At 43.0% G+C, this 9,915-nt stretch overlaps 1 long non-coding RNA gene across 2 annotated transcripts; it reads right to left on the bottom strand.

The window, feature by feature from the left end:
- Positions 1 to 460: 460 nt before the first annotated feature.
- Positions 461 to 3,905, bottom strand: LOC119293521. Of its 2 annotated transcripts, XR_005143097.1 has the most exons (4): positions 3,637 to 3,905; positions 2,138 to 3,568; positions 1,966 to 2,062; positions 461 to 1,836 (listed from the first exon to the last, which is right to left on the bottom strand). It is a non-coding gene; the product is annotated as an uncharacterized LOC119293521 (long non-coding RNA). The 2 variants fall into 2 exon arrangements; XR_005143095.1 differs by having other exon boundaries at positions 1,966 to 3,568; positions 3,637 to 3,902.
- Between the last annotated feature and the right edge of the window lie 6,010 nt (positions 3,906 to 9,915).

The following is a 9,915-nucleotide window of genomic DNA, read 5'->3' as shown; positions in this document are numbered from 1 at the left end:
TAAGTTAACGCTTCCGTTGTCGATCTACAAGGGTACGTAGATCACACTCTCCCCCTTTTGTTGCTATGCATCACCATGATCTTGCGTGTGCATAGAATTTTTTTTTGAAATTACTACGAAACCCAACAATACCATGTGGCTTTCCCAACCGATTGTCCAGCGATGTTTGTTTTCCCATCCGACTATCCAACGGGGTTTGTTTTCCCGTCCAACTTTTCGTTGGCCCTAGCATTAACTTCGACAACTGATTGTCACACAGTGTTTGTTTTGCCGACCAACATCCAATAGCCCTCCCATAGCATACATTTGCATTACCAACAGAATATCAATCAAGTTATTTCATAACAATAACATGCAACTCCTCCAACAATAATGAACCATAACCAGACAATAAAAACAAATATTAATTAATTTCACATATAAATAGTTCATTCATTATTAACATAACGACCATCCAAAATTTCCCATAAACTAATGTAACTAATTAAAGAGAAAACATATGGTTCATTGTCTCAAACACAATGCGGGTTTACAAAATGATGGTAAAATGCATCTCCAACGATTCAGTCACCATTAAACAAAGGATCCCGGACCACCAGCTTCATGGTTCCTTGCCCTCTTGCATGCCTTTCCTGCAAAATAAGACAATGGCAGCATAAAACTTGTATAAAGCATAGCATTGACGAAAATTATTACTTCACAAGGTAAGCTAGTACCAAAACACCTACACAAGAAGGCACTCCATTCAAGTATAGGTAACCACTAGAAGTACACGCATGCCTTGCCATGCCGCTTTTCATTGCGGACCTGCTTTTTTCTCTCCTATTCCTCGCGTTAAATGACTCCATGCACGTACGCGTGCTGCTTGTACTTATGGCATGGTGCACATCTATAAGGCACTCATGACAGAAGTCCAAGAACATGATATATTAATTATTCAAATAGAATATCATTAAGTCTGTTTATTGGATGCTGCACTTTAGTGTACTCAGTGGAAAGTTTTTTTTACAGCAGAAAAAAGAATAAATTTACACCTGATCCGAGTCAGTTTACATTATGATTCGCTGGGAGAGGTTACCACCATGGGCGAATGGTTGTAGAAAAACCCGAGACTTGAAGATTTCTTTCCTTACCAGATCATCACCAATTTCCCATAACAAACAAACTATGGAAAAATAGGACATGTTACAGATGCAACATTAGTAAACAACCAAATTGGTATATGGTGAGGTAAGCGTAAACATTATTCTATATCTGCAACATCAAACATTATTAAATGAAGCTAGAACAAGGATGAAAATCCCCAGGATGCAATTGGAACACGGTTCCTGCTGACTAGTACAATACTTCCAGTTTACCTAGGAGGTATGATGAACAAATTTCTCAATACCTACAATGCTATGATAAAAGCTAATTGCAATGTTCGAAAGGAAATTCTAGTGATAGAGTAATATCAAAACCTGAAAGTACCAAGTAAAGTACCCATGCGATTTGACATATATAAGTTGCCCTTTCATATTGGCCTTTAGAAAGGACCAACGCTACCAGATGTGGCATACAAATGACTGTAAAAAAGAAAAGCATTTTCGCAGATAATATGCTACTCCAATATCTAGGTAGCACGTAAGGCACTATGTAACCGGCAAAGACAAATGAGAATTCAGATGAGAGATATTGCCGCATTGGCATGAGAGGAAGTAATCATTGAATGCAACTAAATTTCAGACAAAAGTTATTAAGCAGAGACAACAGAACTTAGATATTACATAGATGAATATTCTTTGCAGCTTGCTTAGATTTTCATCAAACACCTTGTAGGCATAGGTAAGAGAGAATCTGCACAAACAAAGATTAGAGATTCAGGGGATTAAATCAAAAGAGAGGAGTAGGACAGAGAAAAAGTGGACAAATCAGTAGGAAGCGGGAATCATAGCACACCACCTAGTCCTAAAAATAGGGACCGACCTCACCAAGGCATGGAGCTTCTCGTGGTCGCAGAGCAGCGGAGGTACCTAGTTGAATAAGTTATGTGGCCAAAAACATTTCACGGCTAGCACAAAACCTGTGAAGTATGAAGACAACACAATGATTCCTATGAAAGGAGCAGACTGCGAGGTAGGCGGCAGACTTTATTTACCGTGGAGACTTCTGTAGGTCAGACCTCTAATAGTGGTGCACCAAAAAGTTGTAAGATCTGTGCGCAATAAAAAGATCAGGAATAATGAACCATTTACGAAGTGCTGCATGTGTTTCTAACCCCTTGCATTTTATTCGGAGACATGCGTGCAACAAGATAGTCATTCACGGAGCAAGCATCATATATATTCTGTAGAAAAATGGTGCCTGGGTGTATAGAGGTTGATTTTAGCACATCATTCAAGTAAAAATTAATTTCAACCATTTAGAAGAATCTTTATCTTATAGCGTTATTAAACTGCAGAAAAATGCTCTGTTGATCTATTGCTTAAATCCAAATGTTTAACTGTCATTTAATATACAATTGTTCTTAACTAACAGTCCCTTCCCCTTTCATCTCATAAACTATATAAAATTGAACCCTTTCTATGCCTCACATGTGGATCACAGGAAACGAAATAGGTGTTGCGGGAACTGAACTTCATAGAAAACAACAAAGTTAGCAGGAATTCATGAAATCAATATCAAACGGTATATATCACTATAAGAAAACCTTTTTGGAAATCCACACATCGTTCGAATCCCGCTGGTTAGTGGTATTCCTGGTTAGTGCTCATCAAGAAAAAGCAAGAGATTATGCAAGGAATATATTTTTGTAGATGTCAGGTTCAGTACTTTTATGATGACAACTAGGAACTAAAGGTGTTGTGCTCAATTTGTATCTTAATTTATGTGCAGAGGGAAGAGGTGAAACTGAACCAGAATCTCAAGTCTTGCTTTGCCTCCGAATGTATCATTGCCACACACATAATTATTGTTCTTGTACATGATCTCAACTTCTCACAGGACATCATTAGCATTTTCATATATTGCACAGACTAGCCTCTCTAGGATCCCACTTTTCAAAGCCAGAACAACACTCAAGAGTCTAAACTATGGTGACAAACCAAGGTTCAGAGCAATAAATAAGTCACTAAAATCAGTAACAATGTGCAATTTTCCCCAAAGTACCATCATAGTTAAGATTTATAGCTAAGTTCTATGTTCCAAGTTTCAGCACTACACAAGTTACTTATGACAATCCACTAAGCAAATTTCTTTTGACAATCAAGGTCAACCAAATTGACCACTATGCAGAAGGTGTGCTCATGCATAACAACTATGCAGAAGGTGTGCTCATGCATAAATTAGCTTTCAACATCCGCAAATAACATAAGCATGCACATGTGAAAGGAAAAAACAATTCTTCAGAAGAGAAATCGTTGTCTCACTCCGAAAAAACACCAGAGGTGCTAAAGACCCACCGTCATCTTGGAAGAGGCATCTTGGAGCATTACCTTCTTACCGACGGCACCTCCAGGAGATAGATAAGCTTGGGCACGGACAAAAAGGGAAACCACCGGTAGGGTTTGGACGGCAACGACAAGACCATCTGTGCGTGTAGGGCAGTGCGGTGAGCGGCGGTGAAGGGAAGGGCAAACAGATAGGAGGGGAGAATACCTGCAGACGGAGGGGGCAGCGGAGAAAGCTCCTGCCAGTGGAGGCGGTGGCAGTATGGAGTAGGGTTCCACCGGCACTGTGTGGAGTGGGGTCGGCGGTGGACAGGCCGGTGGGGGGAGAGAGGCTGCGGCGGTCTCACCGGCTGGAGAGCACCTGGCCGGCTGCGGGGAGCAGCGCGTGCGGCAGAGAGAGAGCCCGACCATGGGCGGCGGCGACGGATGTAGAAACTGGATTCCAGATCTAAGGGATTTGGGGGAAGAAGGGGAAAAGGGGAGGTGGCTTTGTTTCGTGGGCTGGGCTCATTTCAGCGCCAACAATTTTCACCTTCCCGCGTGAGCGACTGATCGGCCCAATTAGCCACCAACAGTTGGTCGGGAAAAATTGCCGACCGATAGTTCGATGGAAGTCCTCCTTAAGGATGGCAATGGATCGGTTTTGGATCGGGTTGAACAATATCAAATCCATATCCATATCCGTGAAGAAAGTCTTTGCTCGCCCATGAAAAAATCCAAGGGTGAAAATTTGTGTCCATGTCCAAACCCGATGGATATCCATACTCATTGGATATTCGCTGGGTCTTCTCAAGACATATATATAAGACATAACATAATGTTAATACAAGCTCTTCCATTCTTCATCTTGTGGCAGGTTATACTTCACTTATGGTAAACATCAATTTCTGGAAAATCAATGTCCACTAACAACCTAATATCATTTAGTATTTTTCTAAAAGATGAGAATGATGAGTCATTTAATGAGGAGATAAAAATAAAGGAAGGGCCGTTGTAGTATGTTATGGTGGAAATTGAATGTAAACTAATAGAAGTTACGACGGGGATCATGCAATTTCTTTTGTATGTTTTAGATAACAAAGTGGAAACTTGCAGTGGGACATGTGACTGTGGGGTAAGGATAGCAGATTTTGGCCCAATAAATCATACTACCGGGTCGGGTTTGGGTATACCCATGGGTAAAAGTTTAGATCCATGCCCTACCCACGGGCAATCGGGTCAGGTTTGGACGCTGTCCATGGGCACAAAACATATTCAAACCCTATCCATTCGGGTCGGATATCCATGGGTATCCATGTCCATGGGTAAAATTGCCATCCTTAGTCCTCCTACTCCCGACCGATCAGCAGACGTGAAATATACGAGCATTCCCGACCGACCGTTGGACGTCACAAGTTTGAATTCCCGACCAACTGTCTGATGCAAGTTTTCCCGACCGACTACATGTCAGTATAAATAACCTTTCCCAACATACGCCGGTAGGGAATTCTGGTGCGTGGTGTAGTGGCCCTTATACTTTCCAGTGAGAAAGGTACCATCAACTGATAATACCGGACGACAGTGCCTAAAGGCTTGTATAGTCTGGGCGAATGCCCAGAATAAGCGGTCCAGGATTAGCTCACCCGGTTTCATTGGGTTTGGACGTTCTCTCCGCGAAACTTGAGTCCCCTATTAGCACTTGCTGTCTGATGAAGCATTCTGAGGGCATAAAAATAGGTCTCCTCATAGGTACCATACAAGTTCTTGAATATATTTTCCTTTGCATGCCTACCCTTGTTGTAGCTGACAGGGAAGCCAATTTGATCCTCTGCATCTTTTTATAGAGCCCTAACACTAATGTTGAGACTTCCTTGCACAATCGTTTCCATCATCTGTGCCACATATGTTGCTATCACATTGCAGTGATTTGAAAGAGTCCCAGTTTGCTCACAGGTATGCTCCACTATTTTTGTGATATGCCATGACTGACATACCCCAGGCTTCAGTCTAGCGAGAACTCTTCCGCGGCAACCTTTCACGGTGTGGATGCATATGACCTTCAAATCCGTTTTATCAGACTGCTTCACTCTATGCTGGCGGTGGATGCCAATTGCATAGCTATTGATTGCCTGGTAAGAAGACTTCTTGTCTGGGAAAACTTGCCCAACCTCCAGGCTCCCTGCTCCTAGGCCAGAAGCAGAGTGAAATTCATTGGTGATGCTCATATCCTATAAAAACCCAGGTTGCAGTGCTGCCACGACCGCCCTCTGAGGAGGAACATCTTCTTCGCTTGACTCCGAAGACGCAGAAGAATGATCATCATCATCTAGCGCCTCCGGCAATCCCTCCACATGTTCGCTCATGTCAACGACCGCAGACCAATATTCTGTGTCATACACAGGCTGGCCGCCCGTCGGTTCTGATGGGCCGACGCTAGGGGCTGATGTGATGGCCAACTCGATCTCACCACCCCTGCTACTGCATCCAGCAACATCAGTGACTGAAATGAACTCCACATACATCATTGGCTGACCATACATTGAGTTATTGGGATTGCTTGCAAACCTCATGTACGACCCCCACGACCGATCACCTGTGACAGGCTGCAAACCCCAACGGGCAACTGTCCCATCATTTCCTCCGTCAACAACGAATGCCTCCATTGTCATTTTTCCCCCTGCATCCCTGGGCCAAACACCAATCGGATGCACCTACTAACTGCTGCGTAACCCACGTTGACCATGTCTCTCACTACAACTGTTGCCGACTCGCACAAGGACACATCCACCCCGAAAGGACCGTCTCGTAAGATGTTCCCATAGTACACTACTAAATTTTCCATAGTACCTAACCACCATACATGTTTACATTTCAAATAATTAGTAACTGAACATTTAGTAACGATGACAATATTTACATATCATACGACTAAAATAATAATCGTATTTCATTACAAATATTCGGTTTGTTTCTAGAATCATTTGCTTAGACTTTAAGGGGTTGTTTGGTTAACGGGTATTTAAAGATCTATTTTTTTCTCAAACTCGTCTACGAGAGTAAAAACGACTATTAGTAAAAACTAATTTTCTTACAACAAGTTATGACAAAACCGATGGTAATTACTCTCTATCCAAACAACCACTAAACATAATAGTACAATAATAACATTTTAATATCATATGAGTAAAACATTTAATTTCTTCCGGCTTTATCTAATTTTTTCATATCATATGATAGCAACCATTTATTTACAAATAATAATATTTGCAGCGGCATGCACATTATTCACAACAGTACATCAATATAAAAAATATTAACAAAATTACGGTGTCATTTTATACCTTAGCTCCAATATGGATGTGCTTGCAAATGCAATTAAGAGTCCAAATAGTTTGAATAAATTTCCGTCACCAGTACTATATGAACGGAGTCAACCTATTATCATATGAACATCAATATTACACACGGATTTTTCTTTCTGCTATCAAAAGTATGAAAATAGCACTTGCATGTATGTGGTCATCACCTCAAAAGGGACAGCGAAGATGGAAACACAATTTCTTCAATCACGTCATCTCCTCCTTGTTTGCTACTAAGATGAATTATTTTACCTAATTACATACATCATCAAGTATATTAACACATAATCTTAACATATAATATTTAGATTATTGCGACATAACAAAGTAGACCTATGGCTTCCTAACTATAGACTTATTAATAAACATACCACATGCAATGAACAATTACAGTACAAGTTTTTTCTTAATTACTTATTAAGATTTCTCGCATGTCAATACTAATGGACGCACCTAACATAGATACAACATCTTCAACCTACTCTTCTAAAAAAATATTATAAATGTTGTATCTGTCGTCTGAAATTATTTCTAACCTCTAAGCACTAACATCGCATAGCTAATGACGAGCTAAAAGACTAACTAATTACCATCGTGCATGCACAAAAAATTCCATGTATTGCAAAGCCCATCCCTTGATCTTCAACTTCGTAGTTCACTTCGCTTAGCAAATCCTACTCCTCAAGCTCTAAATGACTCCAAATGACTCCTCCAAGTGCTAAAATTATGCCTAAAACAACAGAGAATACACACTTAGGAACTAATCAAACAGAACGAAAACATCATGCATGCAAACAAAACCAACAAAAATGGATAGATCTTACCTTAATCTATCTTTTCTTCAACTTCATCATCTTCGAAATCCAACTCTAAATCGGCCAAAATCACGAGTGCAAGTGGCTACCAAGTTTTTCTTTCTGTCTGTGTATTCTTCTACACTTAGAGAGAGTAGAGAGGCAGAGAAGGCAACCAGAGATATGCGAGAGAGAGTGTATGTGCACGGAGCCGCGGATGTGCGTTTAAAAAGAAGAGGACCACTGTATTGTCGGCAGAACGAGCCAGAACTCACCTACCGCGGCATCGGATTTCGGCATCGCAGTGTCTCATCACACGCAGCAACAACAACGCTCTCGAGTGTGCGGCAGGAAAACACGCGTTGAAATCAGCACGTCTGAGTGCTGTCGCTTCGGCTGGAGCAATAGACGGAAGTGAGAATCACGCACTGCTTTAATCAGTGTCGTCTATGTAGCAATCAGTACTACAAAGTTTAGGTGGGAATCCGATTCCAGATCATCGAAACTTGTGGCAGAGAGCAACACAAGGAACCGTGGAATCAACGCCCGTGAAAATATGCGCCGTCAGCACGGGAATCAGCGCCGTCTGCGTCGTTGTCGTGCGTGCAGCAACAGGGACGCCGCCTGCTGCAGTGGCGGTGTGGCCCACACGCTGGGCCCGCGAGCAGCACGGCCTGTCGGCCCGCGAGCGACAGCGGCAACAGTGGCCGCCTCACACGGTGGCGGTATGGCCCACCTGGCCTCGCCCGTTACGTCGCGACTGCTGCGCTGTACATAACCCGTTACAACCCGCGCTGCCGCCTCCTGCTGTGGCGGCGGGGCCTGCCGCCTCATGTCGTGGCGGCAGGCGCCACGTGTCGCCTGCTGCCACTAGTGAAGGGGTCCTTTTTGACAATGTTTTTGACATGTGGTCTTTTTTGGCAATTCTATTGGTTGGGGGGTTCTTTTGGACAAAAAATCTCCGGATGCGATGAAGGAAATTTAAGGTGTAACCTGTCAATACCCGCAGACGCGTCCGCTCATGTTTGAGGGACAAGTAGGTTTGAAAGAGCACAACTTCCTGCCGTTGTGATCATCAACCATGCCACCATCATAAGTGATTCTAGTTGGCAATTGAGTTATTTATTTGGAAACACCCAATAGCCGTAGCATGGTATTTTTTATTCACATAGCCAAAATTTGTCCGTTCAGTCGTGCATAAGTATTTAACAAAACCTACCACTTTACAGATTTGTGTCTCACAGAATCATCATTTTCATTTTTTTTCACAGAACTACCACATTTATTCTAACTTTTGGCTAAGAATTACCAGTCTCTGATACCGTTCTGGGTGAGATAACGTCAATTATTACAGAGATGTCAAATCTGTCACGGCTGACATCTCACGGAATGTCAACTCCGTTAACTTTGACTGTCAGATTTGTCGTTATTACCGGTGGGACCCACACGTCAACTCAACCCTTTCTCCCTCCAGACAGTTTTTCTCTACAACATTTCCTCGAGCAGCCTGTATGCGTGCTTGAGCACGAGCTCCTTGGCTGCGTTCCACCAGCGTGTTGGATCCGCGTGGGGCGCCTGGCAGAGGAGGAGAGGAAGGGCGCCGGAGTGCCGCGCGCACACTGTACTGCACTGCACGCGCATACTGATAGTTTTTCTTAAATATTTGTCATGCAACGTTTTCCAATACTGGTGTTGGTAGTGTGGTAGCTAAAGTAGACGCGGTTTTTGATACAGGCACACATTTTTTTTCTTTCTCCTGCCCTTTTCATGACTCATGGACATGGAGGCTTGAAGAAAAGGCAAAATACAAAAAAGAGAGCTAGAGGCAACGATGGACGACGAACTAGAAACACTTGTGGTGGAATAGTAGACAAACTTAACTAACGGGCCCAATGGTAACGGGTGGATCGATGGAGTAGGCGCACTAGCAATCTAGCATGGGTGAAGAGAGCATTGATCATTCCATTTTCTTGGTGATCTGTCATGGCATCTACCAGAGCGACATGCAGAGACTCATCATGCGACGCGGGGGCAGCGAGAGGAGGAGAGATCGAATGGTGACCATGCAAGCACACGTCGATTTGGCATTAACCTAGGAGGATGGCGACGACAGGCAAATCTTGGAAGGGAAGGCAGGTCGGTACGTAGGTTTGTTGGTGTGACTTGTGAGTGACTGAGATTAGCTTTGGTGTGGCGCGCCGTGGGATTAGGGGCGGAGCCAGGAAGTTTTGCCAATGGGTTCACTAAGGATTTAGGCATGAACTAACTATTTTCTGTAATGGCAGAGGGTGCTAATAAATCCAGGTAAGCCCTCCCAAAATCCTTCCCAACTTATCCAAGGTGGGGGCCAATCCC

Source organism: Triticum dicoccoides, chromosome 1A (genome assembly GCF_002162155.2).
Source record: "Triticum dicoccoides isolate Atlit2015 ecotype Zavitan chromosome 1A, WEW_v2.0, whole genome shotgun sequence".
Taxonomy (NCBI): domain Eukaryota; kingdom Viridiplantae; phylum Streptophyta; class Magnoliopsida; order Poales; family Poaceae; genus Triticum; species Triticum dicoccoides.
The sequence above is the reverse complement of the archived record's forward strand: the minus strand, read 5'-3'. Positions and strand labels throughout refer to the sequence as shown.